The sequence below is a fragment of the Anser cygnoides genome, chromosome 5 (genome assembly GCF_040182565.1).
Source record: "Anser cygnoides isolate HZ-2024a breed goose chromosome 5, Taihu_goose_T2T_genome, whole genome shotgun sequence".
Lineage (NCBI taxonomy): Eukaryota > Metazoa > Chordata > Aves > Anseriformes > Anatidae > Anser > Anser cygnoides.
The window spans coordinates 20,904,418-20,921,725 of NC_089877.1; the positions used below are offsets into that span (position 1 = coordinate 20,904,418).

Genomic DNA, 17,308 nt, shown 5'->3' on the forward strand with positions numbered 1-17,308 from the left:
TCTGCTCTGTGGTATGGGACCCTTGTACTGGGCAGCCCCTGCTGTAACTGCTTCACTGGAAAATCCAAGTCCTTGTTAACATCCGTGGTGTGTGTGTGTGTTTTTTTTTTTTTTTTTTTTTGTGTGTGTGTGTGTTCTCAACAATTGGCTGTCTGGACTGGATGCTCTCTTCTGTGTGGAGAATCAGCCTTCCTTGCTTCCTCCAGTCAAGTCTTCATCCTCCTTCTCCAGTGAGGTGAACATCTATAATATTTCTTTAATTACCCATGCAGTATTTCCTTAACATCATATTTCCTGTATATACTACTGTCACAAGTCATACAAAGCTGTCTGATGTTTTAAGGAAATAAATATTTAGAAATGCTTACCTCTGGGAAATGCATTTAATTAGATTCTTGCCCCTTACTTGAAACGTTTTTATTAACTTCCGAAAGTGTTATTTAAACTTATACCTCTCACTTTATCAAGTTGTGGACACATTATACATCAGAAAACAGAACTGTTCAGCACTGTGAAGAAGAGGGCCCAAAGAAGAGCTGTGGTAGAAGCACTGAAACAATCTAGTTAGGGAATGTGCAATAAAAATATTTTGGACCATCTGTGGGATTCTTAAATTATCTGTAAGGGAATGGCATTGTATGAACTTCTCTCAATGAAGAAAGGATTCCTTCTTACTCTGCAATAGTAGCTCTATTCTGGAAACCCAGTAGTATTCTTTCAGCAGAGTAGTAAATGCTAGGAACAATTTTGAGGCACAAAAAGTAAAGCTTCTACAAGCTTCTGTGCATGCATCACCCATGCTTAAGGGACTTGAACTCTTGCACCTCCCGTGTTTCTCAGCAAATAAATCACCCTGAGTGATTGCACAGTTCTGTGCCTAATCCAAAGTACTTGTTTACACTGCATCTGCACCATATCTCCTCCAATCTCCCTTCTCACCTGATGGAGGAAGGGGGGCTGACCTAAACCCTCCTCTGCTCACTTGTGCAGTCCATGGCTGAGAATGAGTTCCCTCTGCTGCTTTTTCTTGAAATGCTTAATCAAGATTTGTAGCATAAATGGCTTAGCATAAACAATTCTCTAGATGATAAGTACTCATTATCTTGATCTCTTTTCTTCCTTATCCCCGAGGGGATTTTTTTGCTTCTGTTATTTGGACTCTAAGGTTCTCTATCAGCTTTTTATAGTGCAGAACTGTTGAAACTGGGCTTCAAAAATTGCCCTTATGTGTGATTATCATGGATGCTAATAAGCCCACGTACACCGTCTCATTGCCTCAACATCATACCTCTCAATTAATGCTTTACTGAGAGGAATAAAAGCAAAATGCCTTATCTGGAAATCCTTCAACAAGAGGACTCAGCAGCATCAAGAGGAACCTTCAGGAAGGCTCTCCTCAAGCGATTTAGTTTCCTGATCCCATTTCTGAGATGGTACTCAGTTTTGCCACTTCTAAAAGTGCTTTTCTAACTTTCATCTCCTTTCTCATGGAGCTGCAGTCTCTTTCCTTACCTTGTTTTTCTTTTTTCTGCCTCAGGGTCCTGCTCTGAAAAGCTCTAAAATGGTAGCTGCTCCATATGAGAAGGCATCTCTGAGGCCGGCATTGAGTTGCTTTCTTGGACAAGGTTCCAGTGATATCATGCACTAATTTTTATATAAGGTGATCTGAGTTGTCAATCCTTGTTTTTTTGACACACACACACCCCTCCTTTCCCCACCACCTTTCTTATACCTTCTTCACTGCATTTACTCTCATAAAATCAAGCAGCTCTTTTCCTCAGATATTGTCCAGGCCCCTTTCTAACTAGATATGCCAAAGGCTTCCCGACAACTGTACAGAATGAAAGGTAAGTAGCTTCCATATAGAGACTTTTGAAATCTCTTTTATGTATAAGTAGTATCCTCTTTCTACTCGGGTTGTTATCTCATTCCACTAGGACCTTTACAATTTTCATGGCTGTCTTGAGGCATACCAGATGTCTGAAGAGCAGCAGCCCATTTTTCTGCACACATTAACAAGATGATATATGACCATACTATTTTGCAAATGTTAATGTTCTGTTTGTTAAACACTGTATAAGTATTATATGATCTCTACTGTTTCCTTGCCTGATGCAAATACCTGGCTGTCTCTTCTCCATTCAGTAGTCAGATATATTCTGAGCCTTAAACATAGGGATTGATATCTACTGTGGAATTACTTGTTGTCACTAGGAAGCTGTACCTTTCTGTGATACCCAAGCTAAATTTAAAACTTTTTGTCACTAAAACACATTGAAGTTTGCCTAAGGCACTTCTGAAAGCTGTACTAGAACTCTGGTTTAGTCTGACCAATACAATGACTACTTTTTACTTTTTTTTTTTTTTAAATATAAAAGAGTGCATCACTCTGATTTCTTCCATCGCTGATAAAATTACTGTATTTAAAAACTCGGTTCTCATCCCAGGTAGGTAGCCTTGTTCTCATTAGGGAATTTGATTTGTTTTGATATAATTATTTTTCTAGGGTGGATGCATAAGTCTAGCAAGACACCAAAATTACTTTTTCCTAAGCAATGCTTATTTAGCAGCAAAGAAAATAGAGTAAACCTGATGGCTTAAATGGTGAGTGCATGTGCTTGTGAGTGCCAAAGGAGGAGAGGCAAAAGAAGCATAAGGGTGTGCAAATGAGTATATGCTTCTGGGCAATTTTTATGAGGTTTCAGATTATCTTGACTTGCATCTTACCCTTTTCAGTCATTCCAGTGGGTGAAAATTATTCTGTTCTTCTCTCAGAGAAGTGTAGTGTACTAGTTTAGCTAGATATACTCAGCACAGAAAAGTGAAAAGTAACTGGAAATAGCAATTATTCATGCTGTTAGTCCTGGCTTTACTTTATAAAACTGTTTCTGAAGCTGGTACAGTACAGCAAAGGATTCTGTGCCTTCTGCTGAAGGGGAAGCTGACTGGAATATTGCTTTTTTGTGCCAAAGACACCTAAGCTCATACTCAACGTTTTGAAGGTATATAGGCCTTACTTGCTTAACGCACTGTGGGCCATATCCACAACATCTGAGCTGAGGGGTGTATTCGTGGCCTTAAGCTGACACTAAGCAAAACTGTCAACATAGATGATCATCTGGAACCCAGTATCAGGAGAATCTGGATGTAGCTGCAGTGTTGATGGCGACGTGAGGGATGATGGGGTGTTTTCAAGACAAACACAGGCACTCTGCATGTAATATGCTGGCTGACATACCCTCTTCACCTCACTAAATCTGCCTTCAAAATTCTTCCAGCAGAATACCTGTACAAGTCTCCCAAGCAGGTCTTTCATGCTGGTCTATTTCATACCAGTCTCAGCAAGTCCTGACTCTCTAGTTCTTTAATTCTTGTCTGTACCAGATTGCAAAGCTTTCCTGCAGTAGTTTAATAAATAAGTAGACATTTACTTAAGGGTTACTGAAAGGTCCCAGAGCAACATGCTTAGGAACTGGTGCATTTTGTCTGTAGTATGAATGGAGTTGGTACAAATTTCTCTCTGCTTTCTCTGCAGGGATGCCTGAGACCTTGTTTTTGAAGTCCTAGCAAATTTAGCCCTCTAGATAAATCAGCCATTAGCCTGTTGGTGAAGTTTCTATCAAGAGATGGAGTTCACTGACTGGAATTGTCAGCTCTGTATTCTTATCATTGCCTTTGTTACAGCCCTAAAGTTAGAGTTAGTTCTGAATCATTCACACTCCCATTTCATACCTCACAGAAAAGCTTAGATATGTTTTCCATCAAATAGGTGTTTATCTTACTCACATAGAAGAAGGAAGTTTCTTAAAAATTGGTCTTGTGTTGTGGCATGGAAGTTGAGTTGTAAATATTTCAACAGACGCTTATCTCCTTTGATGCTGCGTTGGTGGGTGTTGCAAAGTTGGCCTACAGTTGCTATTTGTGAAGCTCGAAGGAGGAAATCTTGTTTCTCAGGAAGGGTGAGAACGAAATCAAGATTAGGTGTGACTCCAGGTGAGTTGAATAGCTTTTGGTAAGGGTAACACCAGTATAAAATGTTCATCTAGATTGAGAAAGCACAGGCATGTAGGAAAAGAAGTGACATCATTAGAGTTCTGTACATATACATAATTAACTTAATTATGTACAAGATATCATCTTTGTCTGCCAGTTGCTTGCTGGCTATCTTGGACACAGCTTGTATGCATAAATATGCCAAAGGGCTAAATCCTGCAGTAGCAGAAAGGATGGTATAATTATTTTACCCATTTATGATATAATCACAAATAGCATTAAGTGGCTTAAAAGCCAATTTATGGTATCTCTCAGGATACAAAATGTTTTTGTTGCATTTTTTTTCTTCCAACGTTGTGCCTGGAGGTCCCAGCAGTCAGTATTTTGGTACTTTCTGTGTGTAAACTAGAAGTCCAGAGGGCGAATCTCCAGCTGGAGATACTGCCTACCTCAAGAGGACAGAAACACTTCAGTTGTCAAAATGACTGGCTTGCAGATCTAGGGATGCTAGATGACTCTCTGGTCAAGCCATGAAATAATATTTTCAAAATACTGAGTTCTAATTCTATAGTTTCTTAGGAGTATAAACCATTGCAGGAAGTTTGGGAAAGGACTTTTTTCTTTAAGAGCCACTGTTATATGGGTATAGATAGTGTGTGCATGGCTAAAAGGAGCAGATTATGGCCTGAAGGTGAAGTTTTCTTTTAATTTTAAAGTTTACTATTTTGATCTTCCACTTGTGTTCTGTGTGACTGATTCTCGGGAGGATTCAGAACATGAAAACGTGTGATCTGGCTGAGAGAGCTGGGACTGTTCAGCCTAGAGATAAGAAAGCTCGAGGGGGATCTCATTAATATATGTACGTATCCAAAGGGAGGGTTCAATGGATGGAGCCAGGCTCTTTTCAGTGGTGGCCACTGACAGGACAAGAGGCACTGGGCACAAACTGGAAGACTGGAGGGTCTGTCTGAACATCAGGAAACATGTCTTTACTGTGAGGATGACTGAGCGCTGGCACAGGTTGGCCAGAGATGTGGTAGAATCTCCCACCTTTTGGAGATACTCAAAAGCCATGTGGATATGGTCCTGGGCAAGCTGCCATAGGTGGCTGTGCTTGAGCAAGGGGCTGGACCATATGACCCCCAGAGGTCCATGCCAGACTCAGCCATTCTGTGAGTCTGTCATTCTTCCCTGAGGCCTTCCTGAGACACAGAGAAGCAGGCCCTACTTTGCTCCTTTGCTCTAGGAGGGACATAACATCACAAATTTCAGATTATTTCATGTTTCAATACTTGTATTTTGGCGCTTCTGGAAGAAATAAGCAGTGGTTTAAGAGTTCCGTTGCTGAAATGAGTTCATTAATTTCCATCTAAAGATTAAATGGAAGTGAATGTCCATATTTCCCAAGAGCGCGGAATAATTTGGTTGATGGCCAGAGGGTTTGGCTAATGAGTGAGCTTGTGGTAAATACAAATAAACTACTGCAGGATGCCTTAGAGCTATGGAAGCTATTAAACCAAAATTTCTATTAGGTATTCCTGCTGGACTGTCAAATCCCCCTGAACTGAAAACCTTCTCTCTTGAGACCCATGAGAATAAATCTGAATTAAGGTCTGTATTTACTGTATGGCTCTGATGCAGTGTCTCGGGAAATCAAAATATTAGTATTGTATTCATTGCTACAATAGGAAAACAGTGAAAATATTCAGACAAAGCATCAAAAAAGCCACAGGAGAAACTTGGTCTCAGGCATGGGGTTTCAGGAGTTAGTCATGGATGATAATTAATTCTTTAGCATATCAAACTGAATACTCAGCAATTGTTGGTATTGAGCAATGCTGAATTTTCAAATAGTGCTGGAGATACATCTGAGATCTATGCTTCCTTTGAAGAGTCCCAGCTTCCTATGAATGTTGTAAAAAACAAATATTTGGTTTCAGTAGCTTTAGTGCACTTCTTCTGTGTGGGCCAAACAAAGTCCCAGGTCCCTGAGCTGTAATTTGCTGGCAGCAAAACCTTGATGTTTCTTCAGAAGAGGTAAGGAAGAATCTGCCTAAAACTCAGTTTTGTTCCTGGCAGACATCAAGGCCAAGTCCCTATTTTACTTTCTTTCAAAAAATGTGGACTGAATTGTCATCCCACTGGAATAATTCAGGCCTATATATGGCTTCATAAAAAAAGAGCTGCAGGTATTTTTGGTTCTTGGCACAAAACCATGCAAAAGGTGCCTGAATTTTCTTTTAGTTTAACCACACTAAGGGTTGCAGAGCCCTTGCCCAATACAAACTCCTCATTTTTTTGTTAGTGGCTCAAAGACTATTATTTGGCTTACAAATATATGATCTGTTGCCAAGCTCCTCTGTTTATTTTTCACTCTTATTTCCCTCATCTGTGCGTTAGACATCTCATTACAACTGTCACTGACAGCCTGCAGTTTGACTTTTGTCCTGGGCATCTGTGAGGAAGAATCTTGTGAAAACGTTATGAAGTGTCTGATGCACCGACTCATGCTGTGTGCTGTATTCTGCTCATTCCAAAAGACCTGCCTCTTCACCAAACTGAAATTCACATTTTCTAATACACATTTTGTTTTTTTTTTTTCGGTATTACCAGTTCCTTGTTTATTTTCTTTTGCCTCCAGTTACAATGTGGGTTTGTATGTGCATCTGTCCCCACCTGCACAACTTTGCTGCAATATATTCTGAATGATTCATGTTATGTGAGTACACCTACAGCTTAGGTCTGAGAGACAGGACTGTCATTAGGTTAGACAATTCAAGCCTACAGCCCAAAATGATGTAATGATTTCCAGAAAGCAGTTGAAAATAATATTAGAACTGAGTCCTCTATCATTTATTTTTCTTTCCCAAGATATTGACCTTAATATTACAGAATGGACGTTGTTCTGACTAAGAATGTATTGACAGTAATACAGATAAATAAGCTATTTAATGGTAGAATGTGGGCTGCTGCTGTGTTGATTTTACCAGTTGCAAAGTCTTGTTTACGTTTGTTCGAATAACCTAGACCTGGAATACAGTATAATTTTCCTATCATAGCTTTGACATTATAAAACTTTGGAAGCTCTATTTGTGATATATATATATTTCCAGAGGTGCAGAGAAAGGATTTATTTTTTATTTTTTATTTCAGAGTCCCTTTATTTTTAGGACATGAGACAATAGAAGTAGCAATAATGTGTGGAAGAAGGGCAGGTGAAAATAATAAAAGTTAGGGTCATGACAGAGTGCACCAGTTCTATGCGGGAGCTAAATGTGACATTTGGGAGTAAACTACCCACTTAACACTCCAATAAGGAACAGTAAGAAAATAACATGGTTTTTGAACCCCTCCACCCCAGCTGACACTCAGTCAGTTACTCAGGGAGTTACACGAATCATGAACTTCTGAAATGCATCTTAACCTGATGTCAGTGCCTGTCTTTCTGTCTCCTAGCCAAACAGAGAGATCGTGTGTTGGACCCCAAGGCTTTCTGCTAGTCTGGGAACTTCTGACTATTTGGATTTCTGTCCTTTCTTCCCCTCAAAGGAAATGCTTACCCCTTCAGAGGGAAAACAATCCCCAAGCACAGGCAGAGGAGATGGCCAAGCAGAGAAAAAACTTTTGTGCTACTGTATGGACACTTCCAAAGACTGACTATATTTGGGAATAAATAAATAAATGCATAGACTGGATCCACATTTAGATTTTGCTTAGCCTTAATTCCAGGAGGTAAATTTGTGGTGAGGGTTGTCAATGTTCTCAAAACCATAGTGCTAGCATGATCTTCATGCTTTCTAACCAGTTAAAGTCCTCCTCTTGGCTCTGTGTCCTCATCAGTGTGAACCATGATTTGTTTGGCTGCAGTTTGAAGTTATTGAAGTAGCGATTTTATTTTTTTCCCTATGCTTGTTTTCTTCTGAGCCTTTGCACTTGCTTTCATTCTTATACTGATTTTGTCTAATTAAATCAGACCTATTCAAACTCTGAGATGGAAGAGCAAAGGTCAAAAAATGTCAGACACCCTTAACAACCTCTATTAAGCCTTGTTAAACTGAAAGTGCTCTCATTTCCAGTCTAGAAATGGCATCCTAGACTACAATAATTGATTTGACCTCCAAATAGCTACATTCTACTAAGAACTCCTCTGAGCAAAAGGAGAAGGAATAGGATAAATGAGCTTAACAGAAGCTCTGCTTCTCAACCTAAGCCCGCATGTAGAACTGGGAAAAGGTATAGTTATTTTATCACACTGAGATTTGAATGAAAAGAGTGATAGAAATAAAGCCCACCAAACTCACTGCATCTTCTATAGGATTTATTTTTAAGCTGGGCAGGGTGAGAGAGAAAAGCACTGTACTGTGTTCAGGGAAAGGTCAGCATGTCAGCTGTATAGTATGCCTTCAAAATCACGCTTTGCATGGACACAGTGGTGTGATACTGTGTGAGGGGAGCTGATCTGTTTGGACCTGAAAAGCAGCTAGTGTGATATGCTGTGAGACTTCCTGTAATTTTAATTGGCGCAGGCTGCTGTGTATGTGGAAAATAGCAGGTTAGGCAAACTGAAGGCTCTGATAAAGCCATTTGGTGCAGATGCTTTCCTGATAAGTGTGACAGCCAGGACTCAAGTTGCTTTAGACAGACTCTTGTAGTGAGAGAAAAAGAGATCTTACACCTGGAAGTGATGCCTTTGCCTGTGGAGGACACAGGATAATGGTGGCTTTTTTTCTAATGGCTGAGATCTGTGGATGTTCTTCAGTTAGGAGCTGAGTAGGCAACAAGGTTCTCTTCCTATTCTCTCTCATCTTACCAAGTCTTAAGGTCAGATGGTGTAAAGCAGCCTTTGCTCCTGCTACTCTGTGACTGGGAGCATTTCAGCTTCCCTGACAGAGCTCCCATTGCTGGATGGCACTAGAAGCAGCAGAATTTCCAGCAGGATCAGAATAGGTCTCCAAAACCAACCAAGGTGGTTGCCCCATGAGGGTGAGCAGAGGTTCCAAGGGGTAGCGGCTGCTGAATGAAGTGAGAGCCTGGAAATCTTCCTTCTTTGAGAGCACAAGAATTTGTCCTGTTTCCAAAGCACAGCAATCACAGAATCATTAGGGCTGGAAAAGACCTCCAGGATCATCTGGTCCAACCATCCCCCTACTACCAATGTCACCCACTAAACCATGTCCCTAAGCACCACATCCAACTTTTCCTCAAACACCCCCAGGGGCGGTGATTCTACCACCTCGCTGGGCAACCCGTCCCAATGCCTGACTGCTCTTTCTGAGAAGAAATGTCTCCTAATTTCCAACCTAAACCTTCCCTGGCAGAACTTGAGGCTGTTCCCTCTAGTCCTGTCACTGGTTATGTGCAAGAAGAGGCTGACTCCCAGCTCCCCACAGCTTCCTTTCAGGCAGTTGCAGAGAGCAATGAGGTCTGCCCTGAGCCTCCTCTTCTCCAGACTAAACAACCCCAGTGCCCTCAGCCGCTCCTCACAGGACTTGTGTTCCAGGCCCTTCACCAGCTTCACAGCCCTGCTCTGGACACGCTCCAGGGCCTCGGTGTCCTTCTTGTAGTGAGGGGCCCAAAGCTGAACACAGCACTCGGGGTGCGGCCTCACCAGAGCCGAGTACAGGGGGATGATCACCCCCCTGGTCCTGCTGGCTGCACTAGTCCTGACACAAGCCAGGATACCATTGAGCTTCTTGGCCACCTGCCCATGTTCAGGCGAGCATCAATCAGCACCCCCAGATCCTTTCCCCCTGCACAGCTTTCCAGCCACTCTGCCCCAAGCCTGTAGCACTATATGGGGTTGTTGTGGCCAAAGTGCAGGACCTGGCACTTGGCCATGTTGAACCTCATCCCGTTGGCCCCTGCCTATCGACCCATCCTGCCCAGGTCCCTCTGCAGGGCCTTCCTACCCTCCAGCAGATCGACACTGCCCCCAACTTTGTGTCATCTGCAAACTTACTGGGGGTGCGCTCAATTCCCTCATCCAAATCATCAATAAAGCTATTAAAGAGGATGGACCCCAGCACCGACCCCTGGGGAATACCAATGGTGACTGGTCACCAGCTGGATTTTGCCCATCTTTTCCCCTTTGTTCAAAGTGTTAATGAAAGCGATAAGAACATAGGAATGGCATGAGCGACACTGTGTTTGGCAGGCTTTAGTTTAGTAAGTGAAGTCACTGATGAAAGAAGTCTGCAAAATGGAGATCAAACATGAGCTATGGATTGATGCTGATAAGAGGTTTAGAAGTAGAAAAGCCTAGGACTATTTTGATCCTGTTGGGATAGAGGAGTACAATATACATGCCTGTTTGCCATAAGAGGCAGCTCACGTTTTGTTGGTAAGTTTCATCTCTCCCACTGACCAAAAAAGTTCAAAAAAGTAATGGATGTGGCCATAAGTAAACATAAACCCTGATGATACCAAAAATTCAGTAATTTAACTGAGAAAAATTTTGTGTTTATCCCAAGTGGAAATTTGTGTTTGTAGTTGTGGTTAAAAAAAAAAAAAAAAAGGAAAAATGCCTTAGATCATAAGGTAAAGCTGCACCATATTTCTGATTATTCTTTTTTCTTTTTTTCCAGTGGTCTTTAAACAAGGCATAAATCAATATGAAGAATCAAAATATGTCACTTTTTAGTTAAAAATCCTACCTAATAAGATGTGGGTTTAGAAATACAAAAGGTAGTGGCTTTTTATTATTATTATTATTATTTGTGTGTGTGCGCGCGCATGTTTTTAATTTGATTACCATAAGCTTCTATGCAGCTAGAATTTCTGTCAAGTTAGAATTCTATTTTATGGACACAAATCATGAAAACACTGAACTTAGATCACTCAAAAAAAAAGAGGGAGGGGAAGGGAACACATTTTTCTAAAATGCAAAGTTACTTTTCAGATGTTTGAAGCTGTAGCACAGCACTAAGGCAATAAATCTTTCTGCAATTCTCAAGTCTAGCAGGAATGGCAAAAACATTGGTAGTGTATTGGGAAGAGGAATGATAAATTTTGAAGGTCGGTGGAGCTTCTATTTACCACCATCCATGATGTTTCTACTAGATGGCAATGGGCTGGAAGAATCCCTAGGAATATACCAAATTACTGAGATAGTGGAATACTTTTCCACTTGAAATACTGCCAGCAGAGAAAGGAAAGACTGAGTTCATTTTTAGCCCAAGCAGCCAGTGAGGTGTGAGAATGATTGGAGTAAAATAAAAATGTTTTCTGACAAGAAAAGAATGGATTGGTTATGTACAGAAGTAAGTCATCTGCATAGAAGTTGAGTATATGGTGAGAAGCAGTTATGTGGAAAGCAGCGCTCCCTAGATGACCTTTAGATCATCATAGCTAAAGGTTCATCAGTTTAAAATGACTGTCTTGGATGAAAATGGCAAACCTAGTGTGCACCTCTGAAAATATAAGAGTATTTAAAAGTAGCTTTCTGAGCACTTGGATAGAAGGGCATTTGTAAAGAAGAGAACACCAGCTTGATAAAATGAGAAATGAAGCTGCCTCATCCAAGCATGTATAATAGCTATTGCCATTCAATACGGCTGAAAGGTTTTTTCTGCAGCTAATGGAAAATGAAGCTTCTAGGGTGTCACTAATTTTGACAGAGACCCCAGTGTCTTCAGTTAAGTCTCACACTTAAATGGGATGTGCAAATATTCTTTCATGTTCTCTTTTGTTTTCTTGGGTGTTAAATCCAAAATTACTGGTCCTTGGTGCTAAGACCATATTACCGATATTAGCTTGAAAAGTTGCCAGTGGTTAACCCAGTTTCTGCCTTGACTGCAAACAATCCTTTCATGTGATCTAATGCCTCTTCCTCATATCCACATCCTTGAAAAAGTTGTCTTCATTCCGGGACCTTTCTTGATTTTTAGAAAATTTCATCCAACTATTTTATTTTCTATTCTTCTCATACAGCATTATATGTCATATTTCCTATATTACATTTATTCATAAATGGATTTGTATGTGGTATGGTGTAGTGACTGTCTGAGGCTCAGGTTCATACGTGGTTTCCATCCTTGTGTCTAAGGGTTGACTGAAATCATTTAAGAAATCAGGTATTTCAGTAGACTTAGGAGCCTTAAGACTTTTATTTATGTGTTTGTGTAATATGAAGGACAATAAAATCCAAATATATTTTTTTTATATATATAGTTTAATATGTATTGTAAGGTGTCAGCATATGAATGCTTGGAATCAGTTTAAGCCCTCTGAAGCCACTGGCATGATGCTAGCTTTCGTGGAGTCTATCTGGCTTATCCCAATATTTTCGCAAAGAGAGGGTCAGACTCCTTTTAATCCTTCTATTCAAACTCTGCACTCTGGAGAACTGTGTTTATTTTATTTCATTTTTTGACTCAATTATCTTTTGTTTGTACAGCTCAGACATACCATTACGAATACAGCATTAATATGAAATGCTTGTTACTTCATGCGTGCTGAGCACACAATGTTAAATTATTGCACGCATTGTGAAGTGACAAGTTTAGTATTATTGAGAGGCTCTGCTCCACTTGTTTTTTTTACTTTAATCAAAAAACAGAGCTATCTCAATCAAAACATGTTTCTGAAATTTAAAAATACAATGTACAAGATTGGCCTGCCTGTCTCTGAAGCCTGGGGTGGGATTCTTGGAAATGCTAGACCAATTATTTTTTAAGTGGTCTAAGAAGAGGAGCCACATGCAGCAGGGCTTAGTTCTTAATAGACTTTTTCCTTCAAAGAGTATGTGAGGCCTCAACAAAGAGCATGAGTGTGGTCAAAGTTTGGCACGTAATATGACGAGTAGGAACGAGGTGAAATCAGGTAATTAAAAATAAGGGAGTGTAATAAGCCACAGAGAATTTGAATGACAGAACAGAATAGGGGCCATGCAGCAAGGAGCCACCTGTGGAAGTTACAGGAGAATAACTGGATGGATGGAAAAATGGGCTGCTTGTACAGCTGCTGCAGGTGACAGGAGAAAAATTAAGACCGCTTTGTCTAGATTCTGTGTTTTGGCTGTGGGTTTTTTTGTTTTGTTTTGTTTTGTTTTTCTCTCAGGCTGGAGGAAACTAACATACAAAACTCTGCAAGAAAGACTCCCCAGTATGAGTGTGGTCCTAGTGGAAGATCACTGCCAGGCTGGGACTAGGCTGAGTTATCAAAATGGGCTAAAATGCTGGGGAAGGGGGAGCACCAGGTCTCTTCTAAGCTGTTGGCAGAGGTGCAAAACCAAAATGACTGAAGGCAGAGCCTTAGCCAGTGTGTGGCAGGTGAGATCCTTTCCCTACAAGGAGACAAGAAATGGGGGAGGTCTGTTTTTTTTTTTTGTTTTGTTTTGTTTTTGTCTGCTGCTAAGTAGGGAGGGTCTGGATTCTGAGTAGGGGCGGTCGAGAGAAAGCTGAAGAAGCTCAAACAAACAAACCAACCAACCAACCAACCAACCAAAAAGTGCCTCATGCATTAGAATATCTTACAAGGACTATTCTTGCAAAGCAAATATCCTGTCAGTCCCTGCTGCAGATTCATACGAGAAGTGGCAGAGTGTGACTTCATTGTCCCAGTTTGCTGACATATTTATCACCTGCTTTTAAACAAGACAACCACTTGTTCAGATTTCCCTCTGACACCTATTTTCTGTTCCTGCCTTTCTAGAGCCAAATAGAGACATTTTCTGTTTTACAGAAATATTTTCTATTATAAAATAAACATAAAACATTCTATGACATAAAAACTATTTTATGTTTTCCATATAACATAACTACTATTATGTATAGCATTCAGTTATATAAAATATTTTCTGTTTAACCTGCATGTAAAATATTAAAATTACCCAGAACTGGGTCACTGGGTTTGAAATGGACATTTTAACAGTGCAAAGTGGTTCTTTGAGAGGCTGCGATTTTATTGGCTTGTTGTGGAAGGCTTTGTTACAGCTCCTGACTTTCTAGGAAACCTGTGACTTGATAGGTTTGATATCCCAGACTTTGTTCAGACAGTGCTCTTGCAATTCAAATAATTACATTGCCCAATAAAACCAGAGAGAAAAACAATTTTCAGAAACAGCAATCTGAGTTGGCCAGAGGGTAACTACTTTTATTATACACAGAGGAAACATGAAACCTGCTTGTATTCCAGGAAAAGAAAGGGATCAGAGTATTCTGTCATACAGATGTAAGACTAAGAAAACAAACTTGGCCTTGGTTTTCATAGCAGTCAGCACAAGATTTTTTTTTCTCTATAAATGTAATGAATGGGGCTACACACAGTCCAAATAAATAAATAAATCAGTATGTGTTACAACTTTGGCATTGGAGTTAGACCTCTGTTTTTATATAGCCCACAGCCAGTCACCTGGGTCTAGTTTGTCCAGAGACTCACCCCACTCTACCTCTTGAAAGAAGGTTTCTAGATAGTTTTAATCGTCCTGATGAAAGGTCAGCATTTTCATGCAGTGTAGCAGCTGAAAAAGAAAAGGAACAGACTTCTTCACAGCAGATCTAACATGTTTAAATTGATTATTTGTGAATTGTAACCATAAGAAATCAGGGGCAGTTATCCTTCATTGTGCCAGTGATCATCACTGGAGATATCTAGCAAGTCAGGACTCTGAGTGCTCTGTGTGGTAGCAGTGCAGCTCTTGCTTTGAAGAGGTCACAGTCCTGGTTAATGACATTGATGCACAGATTTGGGGTAGAGGAAAGTCATGTCACTGTATGAATACATTTTCTTCTGTGCTAAATGTACACATCAAGTAGCCTTCCATCTTCCTGGCTGCTTTGAGCAGGAATATGACATGCACATAAGTGAAGATCTATTAAAAGGAAGGGGATCAACAGAAGAACTTAAAGGCATGAGGTTGGGGGTGACATAACTGATACAATGATGAAGAGAAATGATTTTGACAGTCGGTGTTGACAAGTGAGGGCAAAGGTACAATGACAATGTGGTTTAATATCTTGGCGACAACGGTGGTAGCCTAATTTAAAAGGATGTGCAGAAACGGGTCACTCAAAGTGGAAAAGAAACCAGGGGAAAAAATGGTTGCAGTTTGTCTAGAGGTTCCTTTCAATTTCAGCTGTCCATGGACATACATGTAGAGATACCAGAGAAGACAGGTGAAAAACTGGGAATAGATGAAGAAGGATAAATAGATCAGTAGAAGAGAGGAACATTTGCAGCTGTTTGGCACAATGGCAGCGGAGGGACTTAGACGAGACTCAGAGGTATTTTGCGGAGGGGAGAGAGGCTGGAGGCTGATGGCATACTCAGAGGAGACAGTCTGGACAACCTAGAGTTGAATGATGTGAACCGCAGAACGAGCCAAACATTCCAGTGTTGCAGACTCTTTCTCTCTCTCTCTTTTAATGAAATTACAGGCATCAAACCCAGCAGATGAAAAGCTTGCTGGATCAGTTTCTCTGTAGATAAAGAAAAAACACTGTAGTGTCAGAAAAATATTATACGTGACAGCTTTGACAGAGAGCTCGTGAAATCACAGGGAACATGGACAGAATATAGCACTGGGGTTATCCTGGCTGCCCACCTTCATTTTGCTACCAATAGCTGGCTCATTCTTAGCAGCCAGTACCCAGAATCACACACACGCAGAAAGAACTGTATAAACATTTTCTGCTGGGTGAACTTTATGCAGAAAAGCACAAACCTATTACAGTTAATTACCCGAAACTCCTTATGCTGCCTGCAGCTGAAAAGAGTGGCTATCATCTTGCAGTGGGTGACGGAGGATGGGGTTTGATGTGCTGTAGATAAGGGCCCAGTACAGCGCCCACAGCTCTGCACGGCGGCGTGTTGCCGTGCATTTGGCGCTGGTGCAAGGTGATAGCCTGGAATTCAGTCGTGTTGTGGCTAGATTGGTTTCCTCAGAAGGAAACCAAATAGAAGGTGAGAGTAACAGAAAACTGCCTTTAGAATAACCTCTGACAGTCTGCCGGTTTCTGTGACATCTTAATATCAACATTGCACAACAGAGGGAGAAGATTATACCCATTAACGCAGGCGGATCTGTTGTTCAAGGCTTTTAACTCTTGCTCTGCGATGCAGGGAGTGCTGAAGCTTGCAGGTATCTGTGTGTTGTTTGTTCCTGCTGCTCTGGTGCGGGGAAGTGCTGTGAACGTGTGCTGCTGGCAGGGCTGGGCCCAGGGGACGTGAGCGGCTGAGGAACAGGAACTCGAGCATGGCAAAGGCCCAACTGGAATCCCCCACTGGAGAGTGGCCAGGGCACGTGCGAAGTCGCTGCTTCCCTGCTGGGTTTCTGATCGCTGCGTGCTGGGGAGTCGTTTCTGCGGAATTCTGACTGCATCGGGCACCTTTAATATTTTGGCAAAAGGTTTTAGCTGGCAGAGGGGAATGCTTCTTGCTTCAGGCTCTTTTCCGGAGATGAGGCAATGAAAGAAGGATGTGCCCAAGACACTGCCATCTTTCTTTTAAATGTAAATCAGGGTGGTTAATGTGTTTGCATAAAAGGTGCCCGTCTTGTAAATCAGGCATAAAGGGGTTGTTGAAGTGAAGCATTTTCTAGCAATCTGGCTTTGAGATGAAACGGATAGTTGTAGCTAGACCTGCTTGCAGAAAAAATGGCAATACTTTCCAGGTCAGTTGCACGTATTGGTCTCCTCTTATGGATCAAGAAGCATAATAGAACTGTTACCATGATGATGGACTTAACTTACACTTGCTTGATGCATTCCTTCAGTAAGGGATATCTGTAAGAGTGTGTGGAAGCACTAGCAACTTACTGTTAGTTCTGCTTTGTAACCCAGTAGACACCCAAACAGTTCTCCTTACACTCCCAATCAGATATGCATATAGGAGTCATAAGCTAGCTGTGTGCTCTTGGACAGACAGGTTATGATGGAGGTGTACCAAGTAGGTGTACTGACAGTAACACCCATTACTGATTTTTTTCCATTGATTAGCACATCGGCTCCGCTTGGGAAATTCCATCAGAAAAAAAAAATGATTTGCATAGAATCATGCTCTCAGATTTTACTTGAGATCAGGAACTGAACCTCTGGTACCAGGAACTGGTTGGAAATATGTCAGCCATGCTTCAGTCAACAATGCAGTAGCTTTGAACCAGCTTGGGGAGCACAGGCAAGAGAAAGGAGGTATCAGTAATTTCAAGTAGAAACTGGATTCAGTGTTTTCTTACCAGGCTCACTCATTAAGAGGAATATGTACTGAACTCAGAAGCTATTGACCTGAGGCACCTCTAGCATTTTAATAATAGCAGCTGTAAACAATCTAAGAAAGCTTTGTTTAATGTTTCTAAATGTTAGTCTCTCTTCTTGGAAGC

At 41.1% G+C, this 17,308-nt stretch overlaps 1 long non-coding RNA gene across 3 annotated transcripts in view; it reads left to right on the forward strand.

Moving 5' to 3' along the window:
- LOC125182190 (uncharacterized) overlaps positions 1–17,308 on the forward strand; it is a 100,005-nt gene that overhangs the window by 7,723 nt on the left and 74,974 nt on the right. Inside the window, exon 1 of one of the 3 annotated variants that reach the window (XR_010831784.1) lies at positions 14,611–15,894. The exons of the other annotated variants lie outside the window; for them this stretch is intronic. This is a non-coding gene — a long non-coding RNA (uncharacterized lncRNA). Of the gene's footprint in view, positions 1–14,610; positions 15,895–17,308 lie in introns of those variants that run through there. 3 annotated transcript variants of the gene reach the window in all.